The 8,888-nt window shown below is 44.1% G+C and overlaps 1 protein-coding gene across 12 annotated transcripts in view; it reads right to left on the bottom strand.

Annotated features, from left to right (window-relative positions):
- CREM (cAMP responsive element modulator) overlaps window positions 1-7,131 on the bottom strand; it is a 112,597-nt gene extending 105,466 nt beyond the window's left edge. For all 12 annotated transcript variants that reach the window (XM_055087805.1, XM_055087806.1, XM_055087807.1 and 9 more), the window contains exons 1-2: window positions 6,928-7,131; window positions 3,727-3,775 (exon numbers count right to left, since the gene is read on the bottom strand). The gene's annotated coding sequence lies outside the window, so the exon portion shown is untranslated. The remainder of the gene's footprint in view (window positions 1-3,726; window positions 3,776-6,927) is intronic.
- Between the last annotated feature and the right edge of the window lie 1,757 nt (window positions 7,132-8,888).

The following is an 8,888-nucleotide window of genomic DNA, read 5'->3' as shown; positions in this document are numbered from 1 at the left end:
ATAGCCTTTAATCCTTTACGAAAGCTGTTTTCGACACTCTAGCAATTAAACCCCATTTTTTTTTTTTTACTAATATCTCTTTAAAATACACATTTGACATGCTGAATGAAGTAAAGTTGGCAAAGAAAAAGACAAAAGGAGAGCAGTGAGCCCTCAATTTGTTTTAGATTTGAAAGGACCAACATCCGCATACCTAAGTTCCTTCCAGGCGTCTATGCCAGCAACAGACATGCTTGGCAACAAACATGCTATTTCCGGGGTTCCCTCCTAAGTGGTCCCTCTAAAATGATGTCACACCATCCCACCCAATTTGAAAACTGAGTCTGCAGGCAGGTGTGCTGCAACTTACTACGGGCACCAAGACAATGGTTACTGTTACCACCTGCCCCCACCCGACCATAGGGACAATGAGGAAAGGCACTCGAACCAGGCAACCTACAACATGAACAAGAAACAAGGATGGTGACATTCCTTCAGATTAAACCTTATTCTGTGTTATATTACACTGGCATTTTACGTGGGGACATCTTATCTTCCATAACAACTGTGTAACCATGAGGGCAGGGGCTATTGATTTATTAAACAGTGATTGGCACCCAAGATACCCCAGCCCTTTTGCTTGGCACCAAGACACAGATAACAAGATGTCCCTGATCTCTAGCAGCTTGGGTTCTAATGAGGGAGACAGATGTTTAAACAAGGAATAATGGTAATATTATCTGAATAATAATGATGAGCATGGCACCATATAAGAAGAGAGAAGTAAATCCCAATTTCTCCTGGAAATACCATATTCTTTGGTTTAATTTCTAAGTAATACATTATGATTCAGAACTCGAAAAGCAGAAAAAGGTATTTGGTGAAGTCTGGGAACAGCCACCCATTTCCTCTTCCCAGAGGCTGCCAGCATCGAAGACAGTCTCAGCTTCCTGCCACCCTGTCACAAGACATCAAGAGAGCAAATGACTAGCCTCACAACAGAATAATGACCATCAGATAAACCTGATCCTGACTCAGGCTCATCAGAGAATTATTTCATTCCAACTACTCTCTAAGAAGTCATCACTGACTGATCACCTGCTTGCCAAGTCTTCACGAATGATCTTTAGTCCCTATCCTCCTTAACATGCCTACAGCATTTCCTACTCCCCAAATTTCGCCCTCCTTGAACTCTTCAGGACACCACGTTCATGTTTCCCTTCCAAGCTATCCAGTCCTTCGCCTTAGTCTCCTTTGGCCCACTCTTTAAGTACTGGTATTCCCAGGCTTCCAGTCATAAACACCTCCACACTCTCCCCCTAGGCTGCCTCATCCCCCCTTGATGTGTCTCAAATCTCACCTCCAGCCTGGACCTCTCTCTCCTGAGCTCTAGCCTGTATGTATCTGCCTATTCGACATCTCTTAACGGTTTCTTCAGAGATCCTCAAGTCTAATATGTTTGAAACTAACCTCAACTCCCTTGCTCTGCATCTCACCTCTTGCTGTACTTTTATCTTGATTGGGGAGTGACATCACCATCGGTTCAGCCACCTTATCCAGGAGTCCTCTCTCTTCATTCCCCACTTCCCTTGTCCCCAATTCCTGAGGTGGCAACGCGGTCTAGTGGTCGTAGCATAGCAGTGTGCGATATAAACAGCGTGGCACTGGAGGTTGATCTGGGTGTTCACTTGAGTTCTACCCCTTATTAGCTATGGTTTTTGCAAGAAAGGCAAAATAAAGACCCCACTGCAATTAGCACAGTCAAAACAAAAAGAAAAGAACGTGGAATAAAGGGTAGTACACCTCTAACGGAAGCAGGAAGAGAAAGAACAGAGAAAAGTATAATCTGTTTCTTGAGTTCTGGATGAAGAAAGGTTTTAGCTCTTTGGTAAAGAAGAAGATCCTCAGAGGTTAACTATGATTTAAGTAGCAACAGCAAGTAAGGTTTGAAAGAAAGTAGGAGAAGAATATGAAGCTTATATTGTAAAGCTGGTCCTCCTCAACCAAGTCAATTAAGAAACTGGGAAAAGGCAGGCTAGCTAGGAGAGAGAAGTACAGTTGACCCTTGAACAACACAGGTTTGAAACAGTATGGGTCCACGTATATGCGAATTCTTTTCAATAAATATATTGGAGGGACTTCCCTGGTAGTCCAGTGGTAAAGCATCCGCCTTCCAATGCAGGGGACACGGGTTCGATCCCTGGTCAGGGAACTAAGATCCCACGTGTCATTGGGGGCAACTAAGCCCACACACCACAACTAGAGAGAGAAAACCCACATGCCGCAACTAGAGAGAAGCCCACGCGCCACAACGATAGATCCAGCACAGCTCAACAAAGGTCCTGCATGCCGCAACTAAGACCCAACGCAGCAAAAATAAGTAAATAAAAACAAACAAATAAATAGATAAAAATATATTGGAAAATTTTTTGGAGATTTGCAATAATTTGAAAAAACTCACAGATGAAACTCATAGCCTATAATTATTGAAATAAGTAAAAGGTATGTCATGAAAGTGTAAAATATATGTAAATACTAGTCTATCCTTACACAGGCATAAGGTGATATTTAATATAAAATAATGTGTTAGTTTTCTTACTGTTTTATAACTTTGCTTTCAAAGAACTACATTACCGTACAGTATTTCTCTCTCTCATAATTGGAGGAACTGCAAATCACCTATCATCACAGGTAGGTGGTTTTTTAAAAAAAAGTAACAATCTTTCCAATACTGTATTATGAATATGACTGTAATACTGTATGCCATAAATTTCTACAATGATTCATTCATTAGTGTTTGGGCTAGGCTACCGTGAAGCAATCATATCAATTACACTAGGTAATCATATTGCTGCTTCTTCACTATTAATGTATGAATCGTTATACCTATAAATAAATACAGATTTCTTTTTCACATTACCTTTTCATTTTTGATGTCGTGTCAGTAATACATATTACATCTGCAGTGTTTTGTATCATATGACAATACTGATGTAGGTACAGACAAATGATTCATCTCATAAACTTATGGTATTGATAAATACAGTACAGTACTGTAAATGTATTTCTCTTCCTTATTATGATTTTCTTAATACCATTTTCTTTTCTCTCGCTTACTTTACTGTGAGAATACAGTATATAATACATATAACATACAAAACATGTTTTAACTGACTGTTTATGTTATTGGTAAGGTTTCTGGTCAACAGCAGGCTATTAATAGTTACGTTTTGGGGGAGTCAAAAGTTATACAGGGATATTCAACTGAGCAGGAGTCGGCGCCCCTAACTTCCACGTTGCTCAAGAGTCAACTGTAATTACAAAACGCCACGTATGTGAAGCTGACAGGGATGCGCCTATGGTTATTATGCATTTTAGGGGAAGGAGATGAGTACACGAAAAACAAAGCAATACAGTAGTAACAGGAAATTATGCCACTTTCAAAGTTTTGTAATCTTTGCGAAGTAAAGTTAGAATAACTTTCAAATAACAATTTTTACACTTTTGTGTAAAAACAGAAGTGGCCAGGAACAGTTCTTCTAAATAATTATTTGAAACACTTGTAAATACTGTCTTTACTATTTTGAATATGAATCATACAGAAAATCAGGCAGCATTCTAATACAGATTCAAGGCCACTCCAGTTTAATTGCTTCAGATACCCATTATTATTTAAGAAGTTTAAACTCTTTACTAAAATCACCAAAGGATTAACTATTCAAGCATCTCTTTCGGTTCATTCCCCACCTGGTGCCTGCTTTCGTCTATTTCAGTCAATGAACAGCAGAATCCGCTGCTAAGGAGGAAATGAAAAATGAAATTCAAATAGTTATGGCCTATCTCCACTTCTCCAAGCACACCCCGCCAGGCCGAGCCCCCGCCCCATTTCATGAAGGGAAACATAACTTTCAATCCATTGGGGAAGTTATTTGCTTGGCTAATTATTGTAGGGCTTTTCTTTCAACAGAACACTCCATTACCACACTTTAAGTACATTTCAAAACATTTATTTACACATAAAGTACAACTGCATTGACTACTAACTAGCAAATCTGGGAAAGAGTATATAAGACACTGGAATTAGCTAAGGTTCACAGAAACGAATTTCAACGTTATTGTACTTACCTAGGTTGGTCCTATCTTGTGTATATGAACAAAACTAGTATCTAAGTGTAGAAACATGCCTAAATAAGTTAAATTTAACTCCTCCATCAATTTTAAGAGGTGCAAAAGCATCCCAAGTGTCTTTATGCGTGATACACAGTTGCCCCAATTCCAGAGCTGGAAGCTTTCATCATAATCAATGCTAGGATATAAATTCCTAAGGATTTCTAGGCAAAAAAATAATTTTTGTGCTACCAATGAAAAAAAAAAGAGGCTGTTTATGAGAATATGAACAAAACTCTATGACATTTGAGATTCTGAGTTAGGATGGTCTAATTTTAAATCTGCTGAGTTAAAAAAACAAAAACTTCACTAAGATAACCTTGAAGAAACTGAGTTTGTTTTCTGGAATTCTCAAAAGTAAACAACGTCAGAATCACATGAACCCCACTGTTAAAATTTCACAGGGTTTCATTTTGACATTTGATGGGTCTGGTTGTACTTTTCTGTTCAGAAAGTATGCATGAAGATGCTTCCCATTTGGGGAGAACTGAGAGACTTCAAAAGAGCCTCACAAAAAGTTGCTAGTAAGGTTTTCTTGGAGGCAAGCGTCCTTCTTCACCAGTGAGAGAGTTATTTAAACAGTCCTAAATAACCTACTAGCTCATGCCTTCCCTCAAAATTGTTTCACATATACCTTGCCAGTAATTTCCCGTAACACTCCTGGGAAGGTCAGTCAAGATTTGCAAACTAGACATTTTTTTAAATTGCTATAACTGTATTATACCAATAAGACTTGGCTTGTCTTCATGAGTAATATTAAGATAAATCCCAGCTAATGTCATCCTTAGGTTTTCTTCTTCATTCTCCCTTATTGGCTACTGGATATCCTACAGAATCATTAAAAGAAAACCCATGAATGAGAGATTTACTTTTAAGAACAGGGCACTCTTTATTGTGTGATTCCCATGGTAAAAAGTATTTTAAATACCCTGTGCTCTTTCAAATGAAATTAACAAAATGATTTTAAATGTTTACTTCTACATATGTATAATGGATGAGAAACACTTTCCTTGAAATCTGTATTTTTACAATGCATATACATGTACTGATAATACTGAAATTGTATTCAATGCACATACTGCTATTATCAAAGTTGACTTTTATATATGTCGACATCAGTTCAATAAAGTAGAAATACTTAACAGAATTCAAACACATTTCAGGTTTATTTCCTTAATGACCAATACTGATTGCATGTCAAAACATCAATGGTTCAACTGTTAAGAGTTTGTATTGTTCAGTTTTATGTTTAAAATTCTACCTAAATGGTACAAGACATTTAAGCACTTTCCAATAGACTGACTACCCACTTTAACAATAAACCTGACTTACTTTTCTGGCCGAATATTAACCTGTAGAGAATACCAGGTTGGGGAAAACAGGATCAGGAATATACGTCTATACTGGTAAAGATTCAGTCAGGATTCCTTACGTATGTTAACAACCTGAAACTCTTCCCTACTTTTCATGAAATGTGCATAATTTTAAACATGATTTCATATTTTAATCATGCAGTGATTTGCCCCAATAGGAAACTAGAGTAGTCTATGGAGTCTGGAGTTTGTTAAACTCACCCAATTTCAGTTAACTGCTGGGACAATGTGAAAACAAAAAGACTAAAGAGCTCCTTTGTGTTTACACATTCAATAAAAATTTATTCATACACTCATAAAATGTGTACACAAAACATCCGTGTAATTACAACTTCACACTCACCAAAGCGACTCCAGGTTGAACAGCCAGTCACTGGGCAAGCATTTGCTTACACTGAACTATTTACAGATGCACCAAAAATGGTTGCGTCTTTACCAACACTTAACATGACAATGCTTTCAGTGTTTACTCATCCAGGATCAAATCCATTGAAAAGCTGCGTTTGGATCAATAAGCAGCTTTTTAAACATCAGTATCTTAATACTTAGCATCAGTTGGCCAAAACACATTGTTTGCAATTTGCCTTTCTTTGGGGGAAAAAAGTTCCTTTAAGTTCAAAGTTTCAGACTACGACTTTGAAGGGAAAGCAGCTTGTTATCCAAAAGTAGGATCGAGACTAGGAGAAAAACATGGTACCCACTGGGAAAAAAACAGAGAACGCGAATTATTCATGTAATCTAACACAATCTTCACACTGGACCTCTAGCCCTGCGCATCTCGGTTTGTGTTTGTTTCCAGGGAAGGTGGCTGCACTCCCAGCAGCCCGGCGAATTAGGCAGGAAAGGAAAAGTTGTTCGGAAGCCGCTCCGGTGAGCCGCCCGGTTACAGGGCCTCCAGTGCGGACCGAGGCTGGTCCCGCGGGTCAGCATCGCTCTGACCCCGGCCGGCCGGCCGCCCCTTCCCGAGCCGCGCAGGGTGCGTGAGAGGCTCACACTCGGGACCGGGTCCGGGTCCCGGCGGAGACCGCGGGGAAGACATCCGAGGACGCGCGTCCCTCTCAGTTCGCGCTCCGGCTCCGGCGGCCTTGCCGGGCTGGCTGGTCCCGGCGCAAAGGGGACGCGGGGAACAAGGGCGGCGCGCCTTCCAGCAGCGCCGCGGCAGCGCCCCGCTCGCTCGGTCTCGGGTCGCGAGGACCGGGAGGCGGCGGCTCTGGCGAGCGACGGGAGAGGACGGAGCCACGTCGCCCGCCTGTCCGGCGGCCTCCCCTCCTTCGGAGCCGACGAGGCGGCCCCTCGGAAAGCGCCCGCCGAGTGCGCGGGGCAAACGGCGGGGGCGGCCGGGCTAACCGCTCCGCCCTGCCCCCGCTCCGGCGCCCCCGCCCGCCCCGCCAGCCGGCGCGCCACTTACCCGCCGCGAAGCGATTTACGTAGCGGGCCTCGTCACTGCTTACGGACGCTAGGAGGTGGGACGACGGGCCCCACCGAGACCGGCGCCGGCCCACGTCGCCCCACGTCAGCACTGATGCGGCCACCTCGGCCTCCCCGCCGAGCGCGACCCAACACGGCGTCGCAGCCGCCCTCCCGCGGCCTCGCGTCCGCCAGCCCAGCTCTGCGCCGCCTTCCTTCTTAATTTACTTTTTAAAAAGAAAGTTTTCATATAGCCAAATTGCCTGACCTTTTCACCTATGTACCTCTTTCTCAAAAACATTATATTGAACTATATTCTTTCATTTTTAACAAATATTGTTTCTTATTACATAATGTGCGCCGCACCTGCCCCTGCCCGGGGGACGCCGGGTGAATCCACGCTCGAACCCCGCCCCCTGCCGGCCGCCGCAGCGAGTGCGGCGCCGACAATCCAACAATTGAATGGAACGAGGAGAGGCGGGGGGGGGGGGTTGAGGGGCGGAGCTGAGGGTGGACTGGGGGCGGGGCCTGAGGTAGGGGAAGAGGAGGTCGGGGCCTGAGGATGGAAAGGAGGAGCGTGGCTGGGGGCGGGGCCTGAGGGTGGGGGAAGAGAAGAAGCCGGGTCTGAGAACGGGGGAGGAGGGGCCAGGGGCGAGGCCGGGAGGAGGAAGTAGGCTGGTTGGGGAGGAAGACCGCGTCGGGGGCGGGGCCTAAGGGGTGGGCGGGGAAACCGGAAGCTGTCCTGAGGCCTCTGCTCCCGGAAGCCAATCGATTGGAAAGTGAACTAACAGAGGTTGCGGCGGTGTCCTGCGTGGAAGTCGCTTCACCTAGGGGCGTCCCCAGCTGCCAGCCGAGCCCCGCGAGCGCATCCTGCGGACCCCACCTCAACGCCGCCGGCCGCGAGGCCCGGAGGCCGCGCCCGCTGCCAACCTCCGGCGACCCTGTCTGTGCGTCAGTGTCACGGAGACACAGCGGGGTCCCCACTTGGTGATGTGACAGAGGATTGAAAGGCTTTTTTGGTAACAAGCAAAAGCCCCCGCCTGGAAGAGGGGAGAGTTTCGTTTTCGTCCAGCTGGAAACCCGGGGCTTTCCAGTAAGAGGGGCGGCCCCGGCCGGAAGAACGGTCACCTGTTGTACACCAGGAAGCCGGTTATAACGGTGACCCAAGGCCCACCTTCGGTTCTCAGGAGTGGGTCACGCCGAGAACCGCCGTCAAGGACACTACTTGAAAAGTTGCTGAGTAAAGAAAATAAAAGCGTAATCCACGTAGTGCAGGCGGAGAAGGACAGCTTTGTGAAATACTAGAATCCCAGTGGAGTTCTCCCAGTAGGGGAAAATCCTGAACTGTTCAGTGCTAGATTACGGCCAATCCGAACTACTGGCAGGTGTAATGCGTTCTAGCGGAGATAAGAGGATAAACACCTGGTAAGTTCACGTCCTCCTTTCCACATTGGCAGAGTTTTGAAATTCCTCCTTCCGGGTCGATAGATGATGCCTGTCTCCACCTCCTTGTAAGAATGAATTTCTTAGTGAGGAACACTAAGAAACTAATGAAAAAGTTAAATTTAAAAATTAACGAAGTCCTTTTGTGTGTGTGCTGAGGTAGGGCTGTCACAGAATATTTATTCGTAAGTAATCAATACAGCTCATGTTAGCTCAGAAAAAAAAAAAAGAGGCATTAGAAGGAAAGAGAAGAAAAAAAGACCAGATTGCTAAACCTGAAAAATAATAACATTCGTTTTAGTCAAGGCTGACCGTGTGCTGGATGAATAGATTTTTAGCTTCGAGTGATTTAGGGGAAATTGTGATCACTCTCCTTCCCAAAACATTGTTCTCCACCTACTTGTTTATTCCTAAATTTCTTTAACAAAGTATACATCCTTATAGGTAGAATCCATTAGATAAAGGTCTTAAAATGCAAGTATGAGTGCTAAGTCAATGTATCCTAAGATGTAAATGTCA

This window comes from Physeter macrocephalus, chromosome 11, assembly GCF_002837175.3.
Source record: "Physeter macrocephalus isolate SW-GA chromosome 11, ASM283717v5, whole genome shotgun sequence".
Lineage (NCBI taxonomy): Eukaryota > Metazoa > Chordata > Mammalia > Artiodactyla > Physeteridae > Physeter > Physeter macrocephalus.
This window is presented reverse-complemented; position numbering and strand designations above follow the sequence as displayed.